Source organism: Neophocaena asiaeorientalis, unplaced genomic scaffold (genome assembly GCF_003031525.2).
Source record: "Neophocaena asiaeorientalis asiaeorientalis breed wild unplaced genomic scaffold, Neophocaena_asiaeorientalis_V1.1 scaffold21, whole genome shotgun sequence".
In the NCBI taxonomy this organism is placed as follows: domain Eukaryota; kingdom Metazoa; phylum Chordata; class Mammalia; order Artiodactyla; family Phocoenidae; genus Neophocaena; species Neophocaena asiaeorientalis.
The window spans coordinates 93,384-110,084 of NW_020174053.1; positions in this window are offsets into that span (position 1 = coordinate 93,384).

Here is a 16,701-nt window from a genome sequence, read left to right on the forward strand (position 1 = left end):
CGGCCTTATGAGGCAGGGAATAGAGCACAGTGGTTAAGAATGGGGGCTAGACTGCCTGGGTTCAAATCCTGACCTTGTCACGTGATTTCGGGGAAGCTACTCAACTTTTCTGTGCATTGGTTGTCACACTGGACTCTGGGAGAACAGAGGAGGAACATGTAACTCAGATAGATGAGATCAAAGACAACTTTCTAGCATGAAATGAATCGCTGAGCTGAATAATTTTTCACAAGGTTCAGAGTGTTGCAGGTGGAGAGAGCAGCCAATGTGGAGGCCCAGAAGTAAACAAAAGCATGGAACCTGACTGTTTTAAACTGTCAATGCAGTTTCCCAAGGGCAAGGAAGGGTCACAAACTCAAATACCTACAAGAACCAGGCAAGTAAGGTAAGTAAAGAGACTGGCCAGGGGTAAGATAACAGTAAGGTGTGAGATCTGGGCAAACAGGAGAGCACAGGACTCATCTATAGGGGCCCAGCCTCTGCTCCTGCCAAACTCCTTCCCGCTTACCAAGCTCCACTACACTGCCCTTCATTCTCTGCCGTGGGAACCACCGAGCTTATACTGCCTCCAAGCTCCTTCACTTTCTGTTTCCTCTAACTGAACGTCTGTTCTTTGCATAGCTGGCTCTTTTTGCATCATTTCAGTTCAAATGTGATTTAAAAGAGGTCTTCCCTGATGCCCACCCACAAGGCAGTCCCAGACCTTCTAGTGATTCATTCTAATTTATTTTTTTCAGAGCACTTGCTACTATGTGAAATTATTATACTCCTTTGCTTATTTGTGGATTTTGTGTATTTGTTTAATTATATATTGGATAAGTAATATAAGTTCTCCTGGAGCGGGAAACCTTTCCAGCACCTAAAACAATAGCTAACACAACAGTAAGAGCCAAAAAAAAAAGGTCATTTATTCATTTTGAATACATAAAAAGTGCTTTTATTGTGCACCTACTCAGTGCCAGGTACTATAGGCTGCAGAGATTGAACAAACATCAGAATGTAGGTAGTAGTTAATGCCAGAGGAATGGGTGAGAAAACCCAGGACGTGGGTCAGACAGGAATTCTTTGTAGGAGTAGACAGAAGAAGAAATATCCCGAAGATACTGATCAGGGGAGATAAGGGGGAAGCAGGAGAGAAATGGTATCACAGAAGCTAAAGGAAAACAGAGTTCACAATGTAAATCACAACTTGATTAGATGATTTGCTGTTGGCTGATTATGATGTACAGTAGATACCTAGATAGCTAAGACTCCTCTCATTACATTGTCTCATTATTGTGCCCATCTGGGGACTTCTGAAGCCTCACCTACTTATCTACTGTCTAGTTTTCCTGTAATATATCTCAGTAGTGATGCCATGTCTGTTCTCCTTTTACCTATTCAAAAAAACTTCCCTGCATTCTCATCTTCAAATAAATAAATTTCCATTTATATATTCATCCTATCTGGAGATACTGAAATACATATATATATTATAAGTACTAAAAAAATGGCAAGGTTAGGGATGGATAGTGACCAGAATATATATGAATGAAGGATATATGTGATATTCTAGATAAGGTGTTATGGAATGGCTTCTCTAATAATTACATGGCATTTGAGCAGAAATCTTAAGGACATTAGTGAATGAGCTTTGTATATATTTGGGGAAGAGTGTTCTAGAGAGAGGGAACAACAAAAACAGCAAGAAGTCCAGTGTGGCTGGTGGAGAATGAGTAGGGGTGGGGGTGGGTGGAAGAAGACAAGGGGTTGGTAGTGAACAGGATAGACTGAAGGAAGCAGCAATTGCTTTCAGCTTAGGGACTCTCCAAGTCTGCCTTAGGAAGTAGGGTGCAACCAGCGCCCAGCACACAGTAAGTGCCCAATAAACATTTGGTGAATGAATGAATCCCTCAGGTGGCAGAGAATTATTTGAGATCTGCATCGTGGAGAACACAGCTGACTGAATGAGCCCCTAACTCAGGCAAGTTTGCCACTTAATTATATCTAAATTAGTGTTTTCTCTAGAATTTTTTCAAATGTATGTCTTACCTTTGAAAGGTATATATATATATTTTTTAAGTTATGGACCATGTCTTTTCTGATTCCAACTTCAGTGCTGGAACTCAAAAAAATAAATCAGGAAAGGCAGTGGAATATAGATATACAATGGAAGAAAAAGAAAAAATTATAAAGGGTGGTTGGTTATATCTGGATGATGGGATGAGAGATGATTTGTATCTTTGAAACCTTATGTTTTTATGTGTCTTAAAACTTTCTACCATATACATGTATTCTTGTTATAATTTAAAATGATACATTAGAATACTACAAGGTACTAGCTATTAAAGCCAGTGAAATCCACCTCCATTAACCCTTGTTCAAGATCCATACAGCTGAAGTATTTGAGTCTCAATTTCCCTATTAGTCAGCTACATATATTTAAAAAGCCTTGGAGAGAGAGACCTTCAAGATGGTGGAGGAGTAAGATGTGGAGATCACCTTCCTCCCCACAAATACATCAGAAATACATCTACTGATGTGGAACAACTCCTACAGAACACCTACTGAACTCTGGCAGAAGACCTCAGACCTCCCAAAAGGCAAGAAACTCCCCATTTACCTTGGTAGGGCAAAAGAAAAAAGAATAAACAGAGACAAAAGAATAGGGCGGGACTTGCACCAGTGGGAGGGAGCCGTGAAGGAGGAAAGGTTTCCACACACTAGAAGCGCATTCGCGGGCGGAGACTGCGGGGGGCAGAGGGGGGAAGCTTCGGAGCCCCGGAGGAGAGCACAGCAACAGGGGTGCGGAGGGCAAAGTGGAGAGATTTCCGCACAGAGGATCTGTGCTGACCAGCACTCACCAGCCCGAGAGGCTTGTCTGCTCACCCGCCGGGGCGGGCGGGGCTGGGAGCTGAGGCTCGGGCTTCAGAGGTTAGATCCCAGGGAGAGGACTGGGGTTGGCGGCGTGAACACAGCCTGAAGGGGTTAGTGCACCACGGCTAGCCGGGAGGGAGTCTGGTAAGGAGTCTGGTAAAAAGTCTGGACCTGCCGAAGAGGCAAGAGACTTTTTCTTGCCTCTTTGTTTCCTGGTGCACGAGGAGAGGGGATTAAGAGCGCTGCTTAAAGGAGCTCCAGAGACTGGCGCGAGCCGCGGCTATCAGCACGGACCCCAGAGACGGGCATGAGACACTAAGGCTGCTGCTGCCGCCACCAAGAAGCCTGTGTGCAAGCACAGGTCACTCTCCACACCACCCTTCCTGGAAGCCTGTGCAGCCCGCCACTGCCAGGGTCCTGTGATCCAGGGACAACTTCCCTGGGAGAACACACAGCGTGCTTCAGGCTGTTGCAATGTCACGCTGGCTTCTGCCGCCACAGGCTCGCCCCACATCCGTACCCCTACCTTCCCCCCGGCTTGAGTCAGCCAGAGCCCCCGAATCAGCTGCTCCTTTAACCCCGTCCTGTCTGAGCGAAGAACAGATGCCCTCAGGCGACTTACACGCAGAGGCGGTGCTGGATCCAAAGCTCAACCCCAGGATCTGTGTCAACAAACAAGAGAAAGGGAAATCACTCCCAGCAGCCTCAGGAGCAGTGGATTAAATCTCCACAACCAACTAAATGTACCCTGCATCTGTGGAATACCTGAATAGACAACGAATCACCCCAAAAGGAGGTGGACTTTGAGAGCAACTGTAGACTTGGGGTTTGCTTTCTACATCTAATTTGTTTCTGGTTTTAGGTTTACCTTAGTTTAGTATTTAGAGTTTATTATCATTGGTACAATTGTTTATTGATTTGGTTGCTCTCTTCCTTTTCTTATATAAATATAGATTTTTTTTCCTTTTTCTCTTTTTCTGAGCATATGTATGCTTCTTTGTGTGATTTTGTCTGTATAGCTTTGCTTTTACCATTTGTCCCAGGGTTCTGTCTGTCCTTTTTTTTTTTTTTAGTATAGTTTTAGCACCTGTTATCACTGATCATAGGTGGATTTCTTTTTTGATTTGGTTGCTCTCTTCTTTCTTTTTCTTTTTCTATTACTTTTTATTTTTTTATTTATTTTAAATAATTTTTTATTTTAATAATTTTATTTTTCTTTCTTTCTTTCTTTTTTTCTCCCTTTTCTTCAGAGCCATGTGGCTGAGAGGGTCTTTGTGCTCTAGCCAGGTGTAAGGCTGGTGCCTCTGAGGTTGGAGAGCTGAGTTCAGGACATTTGTCCACCTGAGACCTAATGGCTCCATGTACTATCAAACGGCAAAAGCTCTCCCAGAGATCTCCATCTCAACACTAAGACCCAGCTCCACTCAACAACCAGCAAGCTACAGTGCTGGACACCCTATGCCAAACAACTAGCAAGACAGGAACACAACCCCACCCATTAGCAGAGACACTGCCTAAAATCAAAATAAGGTCACAGACACCCCAAAACACACTACCGGACACAGTCCTGCCCACCAGAAAGACAAGATCAGCCTCATCCATCAGCAAAGAGGCACCAGTCCCCTACACCAGGAAGTTTACACAACCCACTGAAAAAACCTTAGCCACTAGGGGAATACAGCAAAAACAACGGGAACTACAAACCTGCAGCCTGTGAAAAGGAGACCCCAAACAGTAAGTTAAGCAAAATGGGAAGACAGAGAAACATACAGCAGATGAAGGAACAAGGCAGAAATCCACCAGACCAAACAAATGAAGAGGAAATAGGCAGTCTACCTGAAAAAGAATTAAGAGTAATAATAGTAAAGATCATCCAAAATCTTGGAAATAGAATGGAGAAAATACAAGAAATGTTTAACAAGGACCTAGAAGACCTAAAGAGCAAACAAACAAAGATGAACAACAAAATAAATGAAATTAAAAATTCCCTAGAAGGAATCAATAGTAGAATAACTGAGGCAGAAGAATGGATAAGTGACCTGGAAGATAAAATCGTGGAAATAACTACTGCAGAGCAGAATAAAGAAAAAAGAATAAATAGAATTGAGGAAAGTCTCAGAGACCTCTGGAACAACATTAAACGCACCAACATTCGAATTATATGGGTCCCAGAAGAAGAAGAGAAAAGGAAAGGGACTGAGAAAACATTGGAAGAGTTTATAGTTGAAAACTTCCCTAATATGGGAAAGGAAATAGTCAACCAAGTCCAAAAAGTGCAGAAAGTCCCATACAGGATAAATCCAAGGAGAAACACACCAAGACACACATCAATCAAATTATCAAAAATTAAATATAAAGAAAAAATATTAAAAGCATCAAGGGAAAAGCAATAAATGATATACAATGGAATCTTCATAAGGTTAACAGCTGATCTTTCAGCAGAAACTCTGCAAGCAAGAAGGGAGTGGCAGGACATATTTTAAATGATTACAGGGAAATACCTACAACCAAGATTACTCTACCCAGCAAGGATATCATTCAGATTTGATGGAGAAATTAAAACCTTTATAGACAAGCAAAAGCTAAGACAATTCAGCACCACCAAACCATCTCTAAAACAAATGCTAACAGAACTACTCTAGACAGGAAACACAAAAGAAGGAAAAGACCTGCAATAAGAAACCCAAAACAATTAAGAAAATGGTAATAGGAATATAAATATCAATAACTACCTTAAATGTAAATGGATTAAATAATCCAACCAAAAGACATGGACTAGCTGAATGGGTACGAAAACAAGACTCATATATATACTGTCTACAAAAGACCCACTTCAGACCTAGGGACACATACAGACTGAAAGTGAAGGGATGGAAAAAGATATTCCATGAAAATGGAAATCAAAAGAAAGCTGGAGTAACAATTCTCGTATCAGACAAAATAGACTTTAAAATAAAGACTATTACAAGAGACCAAGAAGGACACTACATAATGATCAAGGGATCAATCCAAGAAGAGGATATAACAATTGTAAATATTTATTCACCGAACATAGGAGCACCTGAATACCTAAGGCAAATCCTAACAGCCATAAATGGGGAAATCGACAGTAACACAAAAATAGTAGGGAACCTTAACACCCCACTTTCACCAATGGAAAGATCATCCAAAATGAAAATAAATAAGGAAACAAAAGCTTTAAATGATACATTAAACAAGATGAACTTAACTGATGTTTATAGGCCATTCCATCCTAAAACAACAGAATACACTTTCTTCTCAGGTGCTCACGGAACATTCTCCAGGACAGATCATATCTTGGGTCACAAATCAAGCCTTGGTCAATTTAAGAAAATTGAAATTGTATCAAGTATCTTTTCCAACCACAACGCTAGGAGACTAGATATGAATTACAAGGAAAAATCAGTAAAAAATACAAACACATGGAGGCTAAACAATACACTAAGAAACAACCAAGAGATCACTGAAGAAATCAAAGAGGAAATCAGAAAATACCTAGAAACAAATGACAATGAAAACACGATAACTCAAAACCTGTGGGATGCAGTAAAAGCAGTTCTAAGAGGGGAGTTTATAGCAACACAATCCTACCTCAAGAAACAAGAAATGTCTCAAATAAACAACCTAACCTTACACCTAAAGCAATTAGAGAAAGAAGAACAACAACAAAAAAAAAAAAACCCCAAAGTTAGCAGAAGGAAAGAAATCATAAAGATCAGATCAGAAATAAATGAAAAAGAAATGAAGGAAACAATAGCAAATAGCAATAAACCTAAAAGCTGGTTCTTTGAGAAGATAAACCAAATTGATAAACCATTAGCCAGACTCATCAAGAAAAAAAGGAGGAAGACTCACATCAATAGAATTAGAAATGAAAAAAGAGAAGTAACAACTGACACTGAGGAAATAAGAAGGATCATGAGAGATTACTACAAGCAACTCTATGCCAATAAAATGGACAACCTGGAAGAAATGGACACATTCTTAGGAAAGCACAACCTTCCTAGACTGAACCAGGAAGAAATAGAAAATATAAACAGACCAATCACAAGCACTGAAATTGAGACTGTGATTAAAACTCTTCCAACAAACAAAAGCCCAGGACCAGATGGCTTCACAGGCGAATTCCATCAAACATTTAGAGAAGAGCTAACATCTATAGTTCTCAAACTCTTCCAAAATACAGCAGAGGAAGGATCACTCCCAAACTCATTCTGTGAGGCCACCATCACCCTTATTCCAAAAACAGACAAAGATGTCACAAAGAAAGAAAATTACAGGCCAATATCACTGATGAATATAGATGCAAAAATCCTCAACAAAATACTAGCAAACAGAATCCAACAGCACATTAAAAGGATCATACACCATGATAAGTGGGGTTTATCCCAGGAATGCAAGGATTCTTCAATATAAGCAAATCAATCAATGTGATATACCATATTAACAAATTGAAGGAGAAAAACCATATGATCATCTCAATAGATGCAGAAAAAGCTTTCAACAAAATTCAACAACGATTTATGATAAAAAAAAAAAAAACCAGAAAGTAGGCATAGAGGGAACTTACATCATACAATAAAGGCCATATATGACAAACGCACAGCCAACATCATTCTCAATGGTTCTCAATGGTTCTCATCGTTTTCAACAGTGAAAAACTGAAACCATTTCCTCTAAGATCAGGAAGATGACAAGGTTGTCCACTCTCAGCACTATGATTCCACATAGATTTGAAAGTATATACAATGGAGAAAAGACAGCCTCTTCTATAAGTGGTGCTGGGAAAACTGGACAGCTATATGTAAAGCAATGAATTCAGAACACTCCCTAACACCATATGCAAAAGTAAACTCAAAATGGATTAAAAACCTAAATGTAAGGCCAGACACTATAACACTCTTAGAGGAAAACATAGGCAGAACACTCTGTGACATAAATCACCACAAGATCCTTTATGACCCACCTCCTAGAGAAATGAAAAATAAAATAAAATAAACAAATGAGACCTAATGAATCTTAAAAGCTTTTGCACAGCAAAGGAAAACATGAACAAGATCAAAAGACAACCCTCAGAATGGGAGAAAATATTTGCAAATGAAGCAACTGACAATGGATTAATCTCCAAAATTTATAAGCAGCTCAGGCAGCTCAATATCAAAAAAACAAACAACCCAATCCAAAAAATGGGCAGAAGACCTAAATAGACATATCTCCAAAGAAGATATACAGATTGCCAGCAAACACATGAAAGGATGTTCAACATCACTAATCATTAGAGAAATTCAAATCAAAACTACAATGAGATATCTGCTCATACCAGTCAGAATGGCCATCATCAAAAAATCTAAAAACAATAAATGCTGGAGAGGGTGTGGAGAAAAGGGAACACTCTTGCACTGTTGCTGGGAATGTAAATTGATACAGCCACTATGAAGAACAGTATGGAGGTTCCTTGAAAAACTAAAAATAGAGCTACCATACGACCCAGCAATCCCACTACTGGGCATATACCCGGAGAAAACCATATTTCAAAAAGAGTCATGTACCACAATGTTCATTGCAGCTCTATTTACAATAGTCAGGACATGGAAGCAAACTAAGTGTCCATTGACAGATGAATGGATAAAGATGTAGTACATATATATAATGGAATATTACTCAGCCATAAAAAGAAACGAAATTGAGTTATTTGTAGTGAGGTGGATGGGCCTAGAGTCTGTCATACAGAGTGAAGTAAGCCAGAAAGAGAAAAACAAACACTGTATGCTAACACATACATATGGAATAAAAAAAAAAAAATGGTTATATAGAACCTAGGGGCAGGACAGGCATGAAGACGTAGACGTAGAGAATGGACTTGAGGACACAGGGAGGGGGAAGGGTAAGCTGGGACGAAGTGAGAGAGTGGCATGGACATATATATACTACTAAATGTAAAATAGATAGCTAGTGGGAAGCAGCCACATAGCACAGGGAGATCAGCTTAATGCTTTGTGACCACCTAGTGGGGTGGGATAGGGAGGGTAGGAGGGAGACACAAAGGGAGCAGATATGGGGATATATGTATATGTATAGCTGATTCACTTTGTTATAAAGCAGAAACTAACACAACATTGTAAAACAATTTTACTCCAAGAAAGATGTTAAATAAAATAAAAATAAAAAGCCTTGGAAAATGCCAGCCCCTGCTTTTGTACGTAAAGAGTTGACCACCAAGACAATACAAGTAATTGTTTAGACCCAGTCCTACCAACTCTCTAAAATGTTCTTGCAAACACATATTTTAGCAAAGGAAACACAGAAGGAGCAATAATACATTCATCATGAAAGTGTCTTCTAGTAAACAAGTTGTCCTTGCCAAAGTTTACAGAACATTTAGCTGCCTCCTGTAGTTTTCCAAAATAAAGTGACAAGTTCCTGAATTTCTCTAGCAAGATCGCCGTGAAAAAGCAGAAACTGCCAAAGACAAATAATTCTCACTTTTTAAAATAGATGCTTGTAAAAACAACCCAGAAGTCCTAGCCCTTCTCAGTAAAACAGGGGTCTGTGTATGAAACTAAAAAAAGCAGAGGAAGTCACATAATAACTGAAGAGTTAGAGAAACATTTCAGGGGAATACTGACGTTTCAAATTAGGTAAATATTTGGACGAAAATGAAGGGCCATGAGACATAGTAATAGATAAATGGGGACTTCCCAGGTGATCCAGTGGTTATGACTCCAAGCTCCCAATGCAGGGGGCATAGGTTCGATCCCTGGTGAGGGAACTAAGATTCTGCATGCTACATGGCACAGCCAAAAAAAAAAAAAAAAAAGAAACAAAGGAAGACAGAAACAGATAAATGGCTGTACTATATCCAAAACTGTTAAAAGCCATCAGATACTTCCAGTCTATTTACCTCTTCAGCCTAGATCATCTCCTCCCTGGGCCTGTGGCACTCACTTGTGGGTCCCATCGCTGCCTGGCTGGACTCCTCATTTCTGACTCCTGGATGATCTTTGGCTGAATATCCCCTGGAATGTCCACCTTCAAACAAAAATAGCTGACAGTGTAAATGTCCCATTGATTTCTACTCTACGGATGGAAGGGAGTACCTGGAACCACCTAGGTTACCCATTTCCTCTGTATTCCTCAGACCTTAGCGTCTAGGCTCACTCACCCCTATCCTAGACTCTGAAGCCACTGTAGACTCTAAATCAAGGTGACTCTCCCACCTCAGCCACCCAACTCTCCAACATACAGTGACTCAGCAGCAAACTTGCTCTGTTTATAGTCTTGCTCTTCCTGTAAACTGCAGCCCTAATTATGCAGCTATCTCTTCTATTTTATTGTTATGCTATTTGTTGTTTGGGGAGATTCCTTCATTTTAATTTGTTTTCTGGTTGGTTATTTTTCTTTTTTCCTTCCTTTTGTTTTTAAGCCAACCCCTACCTTGTTCTGCTACTTCAGTAGTTGGTTCCTTGCCTTGTTTCTCCATGCTTAAGTAGTTTTCTAATTCCCCAGTTGCTTTGAGGTTTGAATTCTGCTTTGCTTGCTCTTTCAGATACTAAGCCATAAAACTTGGTTCCCTTGGCCATGTCTTTACTATGTCCTAACAGATTAAGGCCTAAATAAGTAGCCACAGGCTGGAGAGTCACTGGGTGTTATGGTCCCCAGTTTCAGTAGTCTAGAACCAACCCAAGTGCCTTCTACATGTCAGGCACAGGAGAACTGAGGACACTGCAGGGAACAAGACAGACAGAGTTCCTGCCTTTGTGGAGCTTACGTTCTGATGTGAGGATACACAGTAAAATAAATAAGCAAATACAATCCTAGGTGATGAGTATCATGAAAAAAACAAAAAAAAAACAAAACCTGCTTCATCTGCCCAGGCCTACTGCTGACTTGTGATGCCTGCAGCTTATAGGAACTTCTCCTGCATCTGCTGATGAGAATGTCCCTGAATGTTTCCCTTAGTTAAAGCAGGTCCCATCAGAAATCTTCACAGAATCTGAGTTTGGAGCTTTTGACAATTACGTTGTTATTAAAAAAAAAAAAAAAGTGACCAGTCCCACTAACGCTGGCTGGGAATCCTTTAGCAATTATGGGATCTCCCCTTCCACATGATCACAGGACTCTTCCCCTCGCCTGGGAAGCCCCAGACTCCACACGTGCAACTCACAGGGCTCCCTCAACTTCTTCTTCTCTTTCTCTGCCTTTTCAACTATTTAAAAAAATAATATCTGCTTATTTATAGAATCAAATAGAAAGGTGTGGATGATAGTACCCATCACCAATGAGTGTAGACCTAAAAGACTTTTTTTTCAAATAGCTAATTCAAGTATCCAATTTAAAATTCAAAAGCCATTATTGGGTATAGACTAAAAAGTGAATCTCTCTTCTGCCCTTTCTTCCAAATCATCCAGTTTCCCTGCCCAAGACAACACTTAGCAGTTTCTTGTGTGCCCACCCAGAGATGTTATATGCATGTATAAGCAAACACAGAGACATTCTTTGTCTTTCTCACAAATGGTAGCATACTGTACCTTACTTTTCCAATAAACAATGGGTCTTGAAGTTTATTCCATACCCATAGAGCCACTTTACTCTCTTTAATAGGTGAATGGCATCCTAATATATGGCAACACTGCAACTTATTTAAATAGTTTCCTATTAATGGACTTTTAAATTGATTCTAATTTTTTGACTTTGTAAGTAATACTGCAATTAATAGTCTTGGATATAACCTTTTAACATAAGATGTACTCTAACCTGAAATTTCCATAATTATGTTTCCAACTACCATCTCAGTTTTGTACATTTGTAATTCTATATACCAATTTCCTTATAAAACAACAGATGTTTTCGGAGGTGATGAGGATGTTTTTGGTACACTTAAAATTCCACATTGAGGGCTTCCCTGGTGGCGCAGTGGTTGGGAGTCCGCCTGCCGATGCAGGGGACACGGGTTCCTGCCCCGGTCCGGGAGAATCCCGCATGCCGTGGAGCGGCTGGGCCCGTGGGCCATGGCCGCTGGGCCTGCGCGTCCGGAGCCTGCGTTCCGCGGCGGGAGGGGCCACAGCAGTGAGAGGCCCGCGTACCACAAAAAAAAAAAATTCCACATTGAAACAAAAATTTTTAAACTTCTGGGCAGGGTGAACTACAATGACAGGTGTGATCCTTGTCAAGATGGCAAAATGTCACCTAAGGAGCATTTCTTATTTTAAGTGTTTACTGTTTACAAAATTTCTACGTTGGTCAAATATGGTGAAATTAGGGCAGCCACACTGTCTGGCTCAGGTAGAAGAACAAGCACACAACTGTATGACATAAGTGTATTGAAAACCTTGCTGCCTGGCTTCCCACATACTGAAAACCAGTCATGCTGCTAGTATGGAATCCTGTGGTAACTCATCAAAAGAAAGAAGCCCTGGGATTGGCCAACAGCCTGTTATCTCGTGCCGTCTAGTTCCTTTCCCCAAGAACTCAGTACTGAAAAGCAACTCTAACCAATCACTGAAGCACATGGGCAAGAGTGTGTTGTATCCTTCCATGTCCGTCTTATATAGATCATGTGCTTGGGAAGTGGTCATTTAGGGTAATAATATTAAGGAAACATTACATTTCATGGGCTGTTGGAATTAACCAGAACTTCTCTGAAAGACATAAAAGAAACTGTGAATGAAAAATCTCAGTAGTCACCTGGCTATGTGTGTGAAGCTCTTCAATCAGAGGAAATCAAGTGCTGGACAAAGAGCTGGAGGGGAAGGTGCATCCAAGGGACTATTGACATCGCTTTAACTAAGGTAAGTGTTTTGGCATAAATGATAAAGTGGGAGATGTGAAAATAAGAGAAATAATTATCTTGCATCACCAAGTGTAACCAGTGGGTCCACACATTTTTCAATCAGAAAATTCCTAAGGACACCACTAGCTCTGGATAGAACTAGAAGTAGTTTCCAGGGTTGTGTGCCAGTTTTGAACTTGAGGGTGACTTATGGGCCATCACTTTTGAAGCTCCAAGAGGTCTTAGATAAGGTGGCTGGGCAGTTGGAAAATCCAGGCTGAGGCAGCCAAGTAGGGGGTGATGGGCACCTGAAACTCTGTCTTTTAAGGTTCAAATGTGAATCTCAGTGTGAGGTAGTCTACTTGGGAGCTACATTTTAGAAAGAAGTGCTGACATTGCAACCATTCTCCCTCCCACCTTCTGCTCACAACCCGTCCTTTCCAAAGCATTTGCTTTTAACTAGTGAGGCTATTCCAGGGCTTTGCCTATTATGGATCCATAGCCACTCAAATTGTTTAATTATGTGCAACTCAAAGTCACAATTCTAGGTCCAGACTTGAGTTTACAACTAAAATACAAACAGGCTATCCAGAATTGGTAATAGCAAATGTGCCATACTTGCCTAAAGCCTATTTCGAAGTTTTAGTATCAGACATTCAAAAATTTGATCCTCATTTTCACCATTCGCAAACTGAAAAGTGGGGTCAGATTCAATGATCTCTTAAGTTTTCTTTCATCAGTCTGACATTCTCTGAAGCATGAAATTTCTTTCCTATACATTTTCTTTTCCTTTTAAGTAAATAGAACTTGGAGTAAAGAGAAGAGGAATTCCCTAATGCTCATTTATCTGAGATTGAAATTTTCTTTCAACTCTGGTTTACTTAAGATGAAAACCATAGTTGGTTATTGTTATAACAGCGACCATTTAAAGTGTTCATACTTACTCTCTCAGTAGCAGATAAAAGCCTCATTTACCCAACTCCCTGCCTTTTCTAGATAATACTATGAAACATTTCCACAAGCATATCCCCACTATTACCACAAATACATGCCTAAAACCAAATTCCTCTAAACATTTGCTCAAAACAGTAGTTCCTCTATCCCTAACTTCCCTTTTTTCCTAGTCAGTGGTATTACAGGTTTCATATTCACACCCCCAAGTCATTTTGGACTTCTCCCTTTTCTTAACTTCATCTCCATCAAATGTATCCAATCATTTACAAAGCCTCAGTGATTTTTTTTAAGTCACAATGTCTCACTAACTGGTCCCTTCCTCACGTCCCTCACGATTTCTTCATTATTCCCTGTCAGTGCTCCCATACTGGCCTTCAAACTTGTTTCCCTGCTTCAAGCCTTGCCTTTTCCAAACTATCCAATAACCAATACAATATTGGGTTTACTAAATTGGGATATTCTCCATGTTACCTTCTGTTCAAATCCTTCACAGACTTCCCAGTGTATATAGGATACATTGAGCTCAAACTCTGTCTCTGTCTGTCTGCCTGTCTCTGTCTGTCTCTCTCCCTCTCTTATTTGCAAATCTGTGTAATTTTTTCCTAATTTTCCTTTCCAGCTTCTTTTATCCCTATTTCCCAGATTTCCCTGGCATTCTATTTTTGTTTATGCTGTACCACTCATATGCCCTTCCTTATCCTCTCTGCTTATCAAAATACTATTCATCTTCATTATCTAGCTTAAATTTCCCCTTTTTGAAACCCAGAATAATCTTCTATGTCTTTCCAACCATTCCAACCTAAAGTGATTCCTCTGTCCTCTGAAACTTCATTGCATTTATTACCCGTGACACATATTTAACAGTTAAGAATTCTCTTGCCTTCTTAGTTTTCTTTTAACTTTCATATGTTTTTATCTTCCAACTGCACAGTAAGGTAATTAAGGGCAGTTACTGTATCATTCACATAATGAGTCCTGAATTGTAGGGTTAGAATGCCTGTGTTTTAATCCTTGCACTGTTATTTACTGACCTTAACCTTGGTCTCAGTTTTCCCATTTGTGAAATGGAAACAGTGATAGTTATTTCCTTGTAGGGGTTTTGTGGGTGTTATGTGAGAGAATATAAAAGTGCTCAGAATAGTACCTGGAACATGATAAGCACTCACTAAATGTTAGCAACTGTAATAGTTATTCATACTTCTCACTTCCAAAGTTCCTAGTATAGTGCCTTGGCCCATAACCATGCTTTATCAATATTGAGTGGAATTCAGCTGAGTCAACTGAGGGAAATAAGTAGACTGTGTGGGTGGTACATTGTGGAATAGGGGAACTTCCTGGTCTCACTAAAATCATGCCATAGATGCCGTCACGTATTGTTGTCAGCAAGCCAGCCTCTTTCTAAGTCCCTGCCACTCCCTAATACTGCTCAAGAGGCTTCTGAGGGTTTGGCTCAGTGAACAGGGAATTCTTTCCCGAGCATCCCTCCCTTCCTGCCAATTCAAACTGATCTGTCTGCAGACAGAAGGTTGCCAAACTTCCTAAGGTGGTACTAAAAATGTGGACCAGAGAATTCTCATATGTCCCCCAAAAAACCTACCAGTCTACTATTTCATTTACTAGGTTCCAAGACTGGCCTGCTGTAGTGGAAAGCAGGCTCAGTGAGATGCTCTCCTTTCATCTCGCAGTGTCAGCATGCCATGGACACCAGCCAGCAGGATGCTCTCAGCTGGGACCCCATATCATCCATAGCTAAAGAGCAACAGATGCTGGCCAATGAGGCGGGGACATCTATGCTGCTCAACTGAGCCATAAAAGCAGGGTTTTTTAAAATAGAGAAACTATAAAGTTTAAACCCCAGTAAGCATCACGGATATCACTACCATTAAGCAGCCCAATCAGATTCAACTGATCCATGCTTAAAGCAAGTATGCCCTCATTAAAAACAATTCAGAGAGGCAAGAAATAATTTTGTTAAGGGTGAAAAGTGTGATCAAAGGTGTGAACTCAGGTCCACTGAAACAAATATGTGCTTTGGATGCAGACAGACCTGGATCCTTCCTATGCAAGCTGTGTACTTTTGGGAAATTTTTCTAATCTCAATATTCTGTGGGATAAAGGGGATTATAACACCTAGCTCAGGTGGCCGTGGTGACACTTAAACGAGTTAATGCACTTAAAGCAGCTGCCAGGTCTGTGGCACGTGGTAGAGGCACAATCCAGGGACGGAGATGTTCCTTTCCCTCTCACTCCAAAAGCAGATGCATCCTGCCCAAGGCTATGAGTGACACACCTGGTGACAATTCCACAGGCAGGTGAGTGAGATGATTTGAACATTTCTGAAATGTTGGCCTAGATTGTGGTGGGTGTTGGACAATTCACAAAGTAGAAAGACCCGCTGCTCTCAGTGCTTTCACACTTGCAACTCAGGAGCCCACCTCCGTGCAGAGGGCTCTCCTCCCAACCTCCCGAAGGAGATCTGGATTCAACCTGACTTTCACCTCAATTTGGACATGTTGCCACTTCCAACAAGGCCAGTTTCCTTACTGAAAGAAGTCCTTCCTCTGGGTAAAATCCCAACAGCTTCATTTGTTTAAATTCCCTCATTGGTCTTGCTAATGCCGGGTGTGGTTTTTCCTCATTACGGAATATTGATAACAAGCAAACTAGCACGGGAAAGGAAGGCAGCCGCTCGATTCCCTTGCTGCCCAGGGAATGATCCGTGGTACTGCCGGGTGGAGGAGGTGTAGCTGAGCCGAGAGGCGCCGCCGGCCCGGGCCGGGGGAGCGGAGCGGGGAGGTCGGGACCCCTAGGCTGGGCGCGAGGAGAGGCGGAGCGGGAACCTCCTGCGGCCGCAGTGGCCCGGCCAAGCCCGACAGGTTCCAGCAGCTCCCCTCACCCCTCCCCACGCCTCCCGGGTTTTCCCCTGGGTTCGGGGTTTCCTGTTTCAGTTCTCGGTGATCTCCAGCAGCAGGTGCTGGTTTGCCAACCTCAGCTCCAGACGAGGCGAAGGAGGAGAAGGAAAAGAGGAAAGGGGAGGAGGAACCGGCGCAGCGGCTGCGGCTGCCGCTGCGGGCGGGCGAGGGGCTAGGGGCTAGGGGCTA